The following is a 12,010-nucleotide window of genomic DNA, read 5'->3' on the forward strand; positions in this document are numbered from 1 at the left end:
ATATATTTTGTTTATGTTTGAAGATTTTTTTTAAAGATAATGTGTGTTAGTATGTTTTTTTATGTTTTAATGTGAAATATCATGGTTAATATATATTGTATTGTATATGCATTTGTATGTAGCCGTTACACACCAGCCAAAAAGTTGCTAAAGTTTTAAACATTTTAAATCAAACGAATTATCACAGAGTAGAACTTTAATTCAGACCAAAACGTAGTATTTCTTTGAGCAATAAGTTACTCCGCTGTTAAATAATTTGATAATTTGGTAAAGTTTGATAATTCATGTTTGTATTAGTAATACATTGTTCACCCAAAGGTTGTCATTTGGGAATCATATGGTATATAGAGGTAAATAGATAGAAACAAAAGAATTTAATGTAAGTTGTTTGAATTAGGTTTTTGGATTTTCAATTAATTTGCCCTCCAGCATCACCGAAGCGACATTGATATTCGCCGAAATGCATATTTGGTGTATCAATTTATTTTATGGATAACAAACTAGTGCTAAGTTACATTTGGTTTGTAAGATTACCGTCGGAAATTTTAATAAGATACCAAAGAGGAGTATTTAAACAGTTAAAGGTGGAATAAAGACATACAAAATAGTAGATTAGATAAAAGAGACAAAAAGACATGATAAAAAAATATGATCCAGAAAAGTAACGATCTTACAAAAATTGGCGTGAATTCATGTATTCGGGAAGGGAAATCAGTAGCTGCTCCACTAGTTGTTCATATGAAACAATCAAGTCCGTTGGTTATTCTTTTAATCATGAATCCATTGTCATTTTTATTTGTTCCCTATCAGATTTCATAAAATTAGCAAAAAATACCCTAAAACATAATTATATTGATTTTCTTATGGTATGTTAAATCAAGTCAAGACATTTCGTCTAGTATGAAGTCATATCATGTATTAATACTAAGTCTTAATGAATCACTTTATTAGGTGTGTCAGTAACAATGCGGAAATCTATGTAAAAATTATCCATTGAATATTCTAACTATTAAAGAAACAATTTTTTTATTGTGCTATAAAATATTTTTAATTCCCAAACAATCAATTATAATTGTGTCTTTTTTTCTTTCGATATATCTCGCTAGTGATCTATCTTATAGGTGACTGCTATTTATTTCTCCTTTCCTTTCGTCTTCGTCGCAATATACCTGTAGAAAGTAGTCATTAGAAGTGATTCAGTTCCTTTGCAACATATTTATGATTCTGTTGATTCCGAATATAATTTTTATCTATTTTCAAAGTACAAAGATGAGACAAATGATTTTGTGTGGTGACATGCATTTGATGATTAACCTGATTTATATTCCAAAATAACATGTTTATCATTTTAACATAAAAACAATATTTCCTACAAAAATCAAAAAATATATACTTGGAACACTATGTCACGGATGCCATTAAATATTCATTGTTCTTGAGAGAGATTTTATAGTGAAAATTTGAAATGGTCTAAGATACTTAAATTGAAAAAGGACACATACATTATTACATGAAGCTACTTATCGGATGAATTAAGAAGAAAAGCTTGTAGATCAATTTAAAGGCAAGTACAAATAAGTAACCATTATTTAGTTAGAATTTTAGAATAAATTCTGAATTTAAGCTTGCTGTTCGAGTGTTTTATTAAAATCTTAGTTTGTCTAATATAGGCAGTATGCACCGCGTATCATGTGGGTAATAATACGGACCATCTTAACGATTGCATAGATAACACAGTCATAGGTTTTACAAACAGTCGATTTTTGAACTTTATGGTGATAATACAGGCACTCTATATTTGAGAATCTGGATGGGGTTTACCCAATAAAAAATAATGGGACAAAATCTACAGAAAAATCAACCTTAAAAAATCCAAAAGAAATAGTGAGATGTGTTCGAATCCGACATAAAGCCCCAGTTCCACTAGACCACGATCGCACTACGCTCACCGCGATCTAAAATAAATTCAGATCGTGGTGAGGTCACGGTATGAGCAGCATGAAAATGTAAATTTTCGTTGCTTTCACGATGCTTTTACGTCCTCATTACGCTTCTACAACGATCCCGCTACGATTATATCACGTTCTCACCGCGCTTATTCTGCGACCTGCCTTCACTTATCAAGATCTTTCTACGCTCACTTCGACCACACCACGAGTTATCCGATTGCAACACGATCTTACCACGCTTTTAATGTGATTATAGTACGTTCTTACCACGATTGTACTACGTTCATACCGCGATTTTACTACATTATCAGTAATAACGTCAACATCGTGTTCCATGTCAATACAATTCCGTTCCTTCTATGTCTGATTAATACATAGATTTCTCGGAAACAATACCGTTATTCCACCAAAATCTTCTAGAACACGTGGGCGTGGTGGTAGGGGTTAATGTAGAGGCAAGGGGGGGGGGGGGGGCTCTAATAGTAACGAATCCTGATCAAGCAGAGATTTCGGACCGACCAATCCAACCTAAATTACAACATTTTGCTGGTCCATAAAGCTCAAATGACGATTTTAGTGAACGATAGCAGAGCTGCCACAGATGTGTCAATAGATATAGGGGATGTGGTATGAATGCCAATGAGACAACTCACAATCCAAGTTACATTTTATAAAAGTAAACCATCAAAGGCCGAGGTACGGCCTTCAACACGGAGCCTTGGCTCACACCAAACAGCAAGCTATAAAGGGCCCCAAAAATACTAATGTAAAACCATTCAAACGGGAAAACCAACGGTCTAATCTATATAAACGAGAAGCATGGTTGAGCCGTTAGAGAAAATGGACAAGAACTTCATACAGACTTACAAAAACTCGGGAGATATATAATATATGTCATGTGAAAATGACAATGAGAATGATGGTCGTAGTATGAACGTAGTCAGGTCGTAAGAAGAGCGTGATGAGAACGTGATGGTCGTAGTGAGGTCGTAATAACATCACTGTGAGATCGTAGTGCAGTCTCTCCGAATAGAATCACGCTTTCGCTACGTTCTCGCTACGATGGTACAGCGACCTTTGCGATCTTACTACGACCTTAGAGCATCTCACTACGCTTCTACTACGATCTGATTTCGCAACGACCGCACCACGATTGTTTTGAACATGTTCAAAGTTGGCCACGCTGATAACGATCTTGAAGACCTCACCACGACTGTGATACGACCTTATTGCGATCTACACGATCGCACTACAGTCATCAAAATTTGCATTTTTTTCACAGATCGTAGTGCGATCGTTGCCTAGTGGGACTGTGGTATTAACCGACAATGGTTGAGTTTTTTCCTGCAGAGGGTCAATGGTTCTCTCCGATGCTCGTGTTTCCTCCATCAGTAAAAATCTTGCCGCCATGTCATGATGATATTGCCAAAAATAACTGAAAAAGGGGTTTTAACCACACACTTAACTGATTTGTTGTGCTGTTTTTTCCTGGCGTTTTTAGTTTGTTATTGACATATGAGTTTGGAAGTCCCTTTGGTATCTTTCTCCTCTCCTGTAATTTATATTATTTACATAAACGAACAGTTTTTACCGAACTTTTGCACTAAAAATAACATTGACAAAGGAAGCTCTGTAGTCCATTCTCTTTATAATATAATCTGTCACATACAAATAATTTTTAAACCCTCAGTATTTATTTTCAGATGCAGTTAATTAGCCTTGTGTCAGTTATTATTGGGTTCGCTGTTACAGCATGTAACGGACAGTTAGATCCTTCAGGTAAGATGGAACGATCGAAAAGATTTCAGAAAAAAAATGAACACAGACAGAAACGCATTGTAATATTAAAGTAGGGCAACAACTATTTACCGGTATCCAATTATTAAAAAAGATATGTAGAACATATAAATCAAGGGGAAAACAAACTGAGGGATTTGCATGTAATTACAAAGGAATGAGACCGGATACGTAAACTTGTTAATTGTCTCAAGCTATGCATGTATGCATTTCTCGCAATGTACATCTATACTCACTTGACACAATCCGTTTATAGATCAGTTAATACACAGGAAATTACAAATTATCAAGTAAACGTAAATAACGTAAATTATCATGTCAGTGAGCATAATATAAGCATAACTGGTAAGTTATCATAAGCTACAATAGGGATATCGTTTTATCAACAACTTTAAAGTTTTCCCAATTCCTTCATAGATACATGATAGTATTAATTTTGAAGTTAAGATCAACCTGTTGATTTCATGTTAAAAGTGAGCATCGAGTCCTAATTATTACGGTATTGTTGGGTAGAAGTATCGTAAACTTAGACATGATAAATGTAAATGAATTGATCCTTCGAATAAAAGCATTCTTGCGCCTGTTCTAAGTCTGGAATATCTGGTCTTTGTTTGTCCTGTATGTTGTTTAAATTTTGGTTCAATTATGTATCAGAATTAAGTGTGACTTCTTTTTTTTTCTGAAGTAGTACACGTTTTTTGTTGATGAGACAACTGAAGAAAACTTCCGGGCATGGTCTTCCCGCTGATTGGTGGCATTGGCCTGAAACGGGGAATGTGTCAAAGAGACAACAAGCCGACCAAAGAACAGAAAACAGCCGAAGGCTAACAATGGGTCTTCAACACAGCGAGAAAATCCAGCACCCGGAGTCGTGCTTCAGCTGGCTCCTAAACAAAAATGTGTGCTAGTTCAGTGATGATGGACGTCATACTAAACCCCGAATTATATATATGAACTGAAATTAAAAATCATACAAAACTAACAAAGGCCACAGGCTCCTGACTTGGGACAGGCGCAAAAATGCGACATGTTTTATAACATATTTTTGAGAACTCAACCCTCCCCTATACCTCTATCCGATGTAGAAAATAAAGAACACACAGCAATATGCACACTGAAACTCAGTTTAAAAGAAACCATTCCAATGTCAGAATAGATAACAAAAGTACTAAACAAAATTACAATGACAATGATACATGAATTAACAAAGGACTACTAGCAGTTACTGACATGCCAGCTACAGACCTCAATTAAACTGATTAAAAGATTATGTTTTCATTATATATGGATATCAAACACAATCCCTCCCGTAAGGGGTTAAGTATCATGCGATCATCAAATTTATGAGAAAGAACAAATTAACCTGTATCATGCCAACAACTGGTTTTAGAATAAATGTGTTTATTTCCGATGCAAAGACCTTTTAAGTGAATCAAAATTAAAGCAAAAATATGCTACCTTTAATGAACTGACAACAGTATCGTTACTTTATCCCTTCTTAATAACTCTGTTTAAAGGTTTAGTTAGCTTTTGAGGTGAATGCCGAAATTTTGGTGCTTTGCAAAGAAGATTGGATGTGAAATACTTGAACGTATAAGATGTCTGCATGTTGATTTATATTTACGAATGATGTCATTGGACCGATTATGAAATTTAGTAAATGTTTTGACTAGTTTTGTTAGTTGTTTTTGTTTTGTTTTGTTTTTGCCTTGGGGGAGGGATATTTTTATGCAGCATTCCGATCTGATAGTCAAGCCAAGGGATACACAAAATTCTTTGTCAATCTTTTTAATCATAATATTATGATTCACCACAGATTTCATTTCCTTATCTTTGTTTTAAGATAGCAAAATATAATTGTGCAGAATGAAAGATCTCTACAAAACAAATGATAATTTTATGCGACACTAAAATTTAATTTATTATAATACATTTTACTACAAATATGCATCGAATTTAAATATAATCCAGTAAATTTATTCTAAGACCGATAGATAAATCAATGTGTTTTAGTGATTTACTGAACAATTGAATCTGTCAATGTCAAACAATATGTATTGTATAATTGGTAATATATTTAGGTAAATGAATTTACTTCGTATTATTATTGCGTTTTAAAACGTTTAAAGAAATTTGGTAATTCTTCAACCTTGAAAGCTTTACATGTCAACAGTTTCTGTTATATTAATGTTATATTTTCTGTTTTAATTTGTCTCTTTTGAAGAGTTTTCTCATTGGCAATCACACCTTATCTTCTTTTTTTATATTTACTGCAAAGTTTGTTTTTAGTGCTGTGTGGATGCAGTATAATATATCCCCGTGTCTGTAGTATATGCCCTTATATTTTTACAGTTAGCTAGGGGTTTTTGCTTATCTACATAATCCATTATATCATGTAATATTCCATTTTCTGTGTCATTTTGGTCTCTTTTGAAGAGTTGTCTCATTAGCAATCACACAACCTCTTCTTTTTTTTTTATATTCGCATACTATGCAGCTGTCATAATTTAAAATTTAATCATGAAACCAATCCCAGTAAAACACCAACATCTCACTTATCATTCAAAGAAAAGACAATTATGTTAATGAGAACAGAGATTTGTATAGTCAAACTCCTTGATGAGAATCATGAACAATTTCATCATTAATATATCTTCTTTTATTAAAATACAGATAGCAGCGTGGAACTACCAAGTGGATTTTCCTTTATTGGAGGGACAGAAAAAAGACGATTTCGAGAGGACCTTTCGAAAACGAGTTATTCAAGAACATTTAGAATTGTTGATCCCAGACAAAGACGCGTTGACGCAAATTCCACTTCGTTAAGAAACGATGATAATGACAGTGATAATGACAATGGCGATAACAAATGGACGAACGGACGAACATTCGTTCACACGAGAAGAAGACCAAATAGATATGTATCAGCTATCGGAAGTATCTCAAGATATCAACAAAGACCTATATCAAGTATTTCAAGATATCCACAACAAAGACCGATATCAAATATTCCAAGATATCGACAAAGACCGTCATCAATTATTCCAAGATATCAACAAAGACCGATTTCAGGTATTTCGAGATATCATCAAAGACCGATTTCAACGTTTAGAACTTTCAGGCCGAGTTTAATTACCAGAAGGCGTTATATTGTACCGGTGCAATAAATGACAATTCATTTGATTTTATTAAGTCTTAGATCTTTAAATCCGACTATCGTAAATTAGATCGACACTGTGAGAAAGCAATTCCTTAACTTAGCATTAAAAGACCAACAAAGTTTCTGTACATTATACATTTGTATCAGGTATTACTCGCCTATGGCCTGAATACAATTGTTCCAAATTCAACAGAGACTATCTCAGCTCTACTTCATTTTGCTTTCTATCTTTCTGTAAAACTACCAATCTGATTAAATACATTATCTTGCCCAGGTTTTGCTAAAACTGAGTGTTTACAGAACATTGTAAGCAAAGCTTTGACAAAGTATCTTCATTTCAATTAGATTGTTAGACAACTTGAAATAGTTTAATGCCTACAACTGCTGAGTGTAAGTACACAATCATCGCATAATAAACAAACGTACTTAACTTGTGTGTTCGTCTGGTGATTGTGACAGATGTTTACTCATTATCATACACATTTTAATAAAAATATGATGAAAAATACCATTTAACAGTCTCTTATTTTGTAATGTATTTCGAGTTAGAACTGTTTAGTTTTGCTGCTTGTCAGAGCCATCTTTGTTGAATTGGAGTACACTGACGTTTATATATTCTGTATTCTCAATATTACTGTAGGAATTTAAAGAATTAACTCAAATAAAAACAAAGTTTATATTTTTATAGTAGCTTTTAAGATTTTACATCACTTCAGTGGACAGGTCTGTTAGCATTTGATTAAACTGGTACATATCTGTACACTAATCTGAATGGAGGACTTAATTGTCTTGTCACGATACGTCTGAATAAAGGCCCACCTGGCGTCACCCTTCTATTGGAACCAAATCTTGATCTCGCATTGAAAGGTGAAGGTCTAGGCGGTTGTCTCCTTCTGAATGAAGAATCAACGAATGGTCTCGAATTTCTGGGATTATTCCCCCTCATAGGAGTATTCCTCAAACCTGGTCTTGGTCTTCTTATTGTCCGAGCATTAGTTTGACTCTGGAATCCACCATTTCCAAAATTTCGAGCTTGACGATTGTTCCAAGCTCTAAAACCATTATCTCTACGGTTCATCCACTGTCCACGGCCATTTGTTCTACGGGGTGATGCGAGTCTGTTCTGGTCTGTTTCTTCAGCGGAAGATCTTGAATCATCGCTTGAGGATCTGAAGTCATTCGATTCTGTGAAAATAAACAGATACAAATGCGGGCACTATAACAAAAGGGTACCAAAAATAAGGTTTTCTTTCAGAAAACTACATAGATATATAAGTATGTCCAGATGGAAGATGTATACATCTTTCATGCTGTAGAACTTGTATAGGAACTAGATAAGATAAATATGTATATGTTCGTTCAATTTTAAAAAAAAACTAGTATGATACATAGGTTATATTAGAGATATATAGATATAAGAAGATGCGTTATGAGTGCCAATGAGACAACCCTTCATCCAAGTCACAGTTTGTAAAAGTAAACCATAATATGTCTATTTATGTTGGAGAACTAGTATGAAACTTAGTTCAAGATATATTTCTCTTTAAGTCGAACTTGTATTGAGACTAATTTAAATATATATTTCCTTTAAAGTTGAATTAGTATTTACACTAATAAAAATATGTACATCCCTTTAAGATGGAGAACTATTATTAGGACTAGAAACACCACATATGTTCCTTTTAAATTGGAGAACAAGTATTAGAACAAGGAAAATTGTAAGATATATATTAAGTTATATTGTGAAAATAATTATATCAAGGTCGAGAGAACATAGTCGTTACATAAGTGCATCACTGTTTCGTTGTGATGTCTTGTGTATTCTGTCGTTGATGGAAGATGTTTAGTGTTGTTTTGCGTTTTGCATGTTGTGTTGACTATTATATATTATTTATTTGTTCGTTTCCCTGTGATTAGTGTTCTTGCGTGTGTTTGTACTGTTTTTATGTCTCTTACTATTGTCATTTAAGCAATATTTTCTAACATTCCCATATAAGCGGGGTGTTTGGCTAACCATAAAACTATAGGTTCAACCCGACATTTTTGCATACGATGTCCTGTACCAAGTTAGTTCGATTCTATGTATGTTGGCGTTTGTTTTTGTTGCACGTAAGTACTTCAACTGTTTCGGTTTTTATTTGTCATTCTGGGTCGAAACCTCTGGTGGTGGATTATCAATCCCCGATGGAATCATCAGGTAAGTAGTGAGTACCTTGGTATGGACATGATTTATAACAAAAGTTTCTAAAACAGCCCGTTTAAAAAATTTGAAATTATATATTAAACTTGGCTATTCAAATAGGTTCTTTTAAGTAGTAAGGCAATCAACTGTTTCGGTTCTTATTCATTTTTGACTGTTAGATATTTGGATTTGAGCGTTCCTGATGAAGGTAAATTAAGAACAGCGTTACGGGCGCCTGAAATTGATAATGTGCTACATTGAATTTTTGCACATCAATATCCTTCACAAAGAGGTGTGTTTTATAGTGAATTCAAAAATGTACACTAAATAATCACCTTGCATTTTGACCAGTCCTATAGCTAGGAAAACAATCACAAGCTTCATCTTGACAACTCTCAATGATCAGTTATTTTGGGTCTCAAAACAACCTAGTCTACAAAAAACATGTAAGTGTCCAGATCAAATGATCATAAATCAAAAAGTTATTATGCAGATTAAAAAAACTCACAAGCTCGTGCTTGTAAGTTGGTAAAAAGATAAATCCTAATTTATCTTTTAAGATAGATACAAGATGTCGTCCGAATAAAAATGATATTGACCTCATAGTATCATCCGTAAGTGGCACCGGACGGTACCATCCGATTAGGAATTATAACTCTTATATCGGTAATGCAGATGGCTGAATGTAATGTAAGATAACACCCGCCCAGAAAAAAAAAATGCTCGGGGATCATAGACGCAGAAGGATGACAATTTGTTCCAACATTAAAGATACCAATCGCCAAATCAGTAGCCAGTACGTAGTTAGGTAGTAGTATATTTTTAATGAAACATTTTTAATTTTAAATTTTCCGTTTTTTGATCACGTAAATGTATTTTTATTTAATAAAAACAAACTAATCTGCGACATCTTTTGGAGGGTTGTTGACCTTAGTTTGATTCACCTGTTTAGTTTAATATGGTGATGTGTTTTTAATAAACCCATCATAGATACCAGGAATAAATTTTGTATATACGCAAAACGCGCGTTTCGTCTACAAAAGACTCATCAGTGACGCTCGAATCCAAAAAAGTTAAAAAGGCCAAATAAAGTACGATGTTGAAGAGCATTATGGACAAAAAATTCCTATAAGTTTTGCCAAACACAGTTAAGGTAATCTATGCCTGAGGTAGAAAAGCCTTAGTATTTCAAAAATTCAAAATTTAAATGTCAATGGCTTAACTATCCGCCTAAGCCCGAACCACAATCACACGAACATTTGTATGCTATTTTATGGCCTCTATATCTAGCAATCACATGAACAACTATATGGTATTTTAAGGTCTCTATATCTAGCAATCACATGAACAACTACGTGCTATTTTATGGCCTCTATATCTAGCAATCACATGAACAACTACGTGCTATTTTATGGCCTCTATATCTAGCAATCACATGAACCACTACGTGCTATTTTAAGGCCTCTATATCTAGCAATCACATGAACAACTATATTCTATATCTAGCAACGACCAAAAAAACGAGCAACAACATATCACTTCTTTTCTAATTTCATAATAAAAAGACAAAAATCGAAAATCGAAAAGCTAATTACTTGAAAAAACAAAAGTTTATATTCACTTTTAAACTACCGTGTCTCGGGAGACATATTCGTAATAGTTTTGTTTTTCAAAATTTGTTTCGAAACTCATATTGGAAATTCCATATATAATTGTACATTCCAATGTTATCAACTATTTTGAATGATAAATATTTTTTTCAACATCATAATCTTACATGTCGTTCATTTTATTTACTTGACTGAAAAAGTAAAATATCGTATTGAATAAAGACAGTTTGCGAGTCACTGAATAGTAAATATAGTTATAATGGTAATAATAGTGTAATCATTTAATTTACAGATTTAATATAAAAAAAACGGCATATATTCTTATTAGAAAAAATTAAAACAAAAAATACACTAAAGACTGGGATGACCGATTACGAAAGAAAAGAATGAGTAAAAAAAAACGTCCAAAATCAAAAACCAAAAACATAAACAAAAAAAAGAACATTAAGTATTGATAGACTTACTCTGTAATTGCGATCTTCAGTTTCTCCCGTCCACTAGATTCTAATAATGTTATACGGAGTTTTAATTGATATTCCAATTGAAATTCTTTGATTGATTAAAATATATATGTTTAGTTTGAAAAACATGTAATATTAACCAAACCAGAGACAATATATATATATATAGATGATACATCAAAAACTATTATCAAAGGTTATGATTTTAATTTTGAACTCCAGACGCGCATTTCCTTTAAAAAAACTCATCTTTAACGCTCGAATGAAAAAGGTTAAACGAACAAATCCAGCACGAAGTTGAAAGCATCCAGAACTAAATATTTCGTTAGCTTTGTCTGATACAGCAAAGGTTATTCTCTTTTCCTTGACATAGAAAATTCGTATTCTTTCGAAACATTGAAAGTTTGCTTAAATTAAGTCATAAGTATGACTATATAAATGTTAAGTCATGTCAACTAAGAGGTGATGACTACTTGGCTTGTGATACCTCCATCGGGAATTGTATCTCCTCCGTCAGTGGTTGTTATCTTGATTACAAAAGTGAATAAGTGGGAAGTTTTTCAACCCATGGATATCCATAAAAAAAAATCAGACGCATCATAACCTCCTTGTCAAAACATTACAGAACAATCAGTTGTTGCAAATTTCATGTATTTCAAAAAGTATGTGTCTGCTTTTTGTAAATGTTTACTGACCGCCTTTTTTAGATTACATCATTCTGTTGTATTATAAACTTGTTATAGTTGCAATACATACGAGTTTAATTGGTTATCAAAGGTACCAGGATTGTAATTTAGTACTGCAGAGTGTTTGTTTAAATGTATATACATATTCACCACAAAACAGTACAC

General features: G+C 33.2%; 2 long non-coding RNA genes across 2 annotated transcripts; one reads left to right on the forward strand and one right to left on the reverse strand.

Annotated features, from left to right (window-relative positions):
- The first annotated feature begins 3,644 nt into the window (after positions 1-3,644).
- LOC143070778 (uncharacterized) lies at positions 3,645-7,585 on the forward strand. Its single transcript, XR_012976695.1, has 2 exons — positions 3,645-3,728; positions 6,420-7,585. It is a non-coding gene; the product is annotated as an uncharacterized LOC143070778 (long non-coding RNA).
- Positions 7,575-11,297, reverse strand: LOC143070777 (uncharacterized). The gene is made up of 3 exons (XR_012976694.1): positions 11,163-11,297; positions 9,424-9,521; positions 7,575-8,091 (listed from the first exon to the last, which is right to left on the reverse strand). It is a non-coding gene; the product is annotated as an uncharacterized LOC143070777 (long non-coding RNA).
- Positions 11,298-12,010: the final 713 nt, after the last annotated feature.

The sequence above is a fragment of the Mytilus galloprovincialis genome, chromosome 4 (assembly GCF_965363235.1).
Source record: "Mytilus galloprovincialis chromosome 4, xbMytGall1.hap1.1, whole genome shotgun sequence".
Classification (NCBI taxonomy): Eukaryota; Metazoa; Mollusca; class Bivalvia; order Mytilida; family Mytilidae; genus Mytilus; species Mytilus galloprovincialis.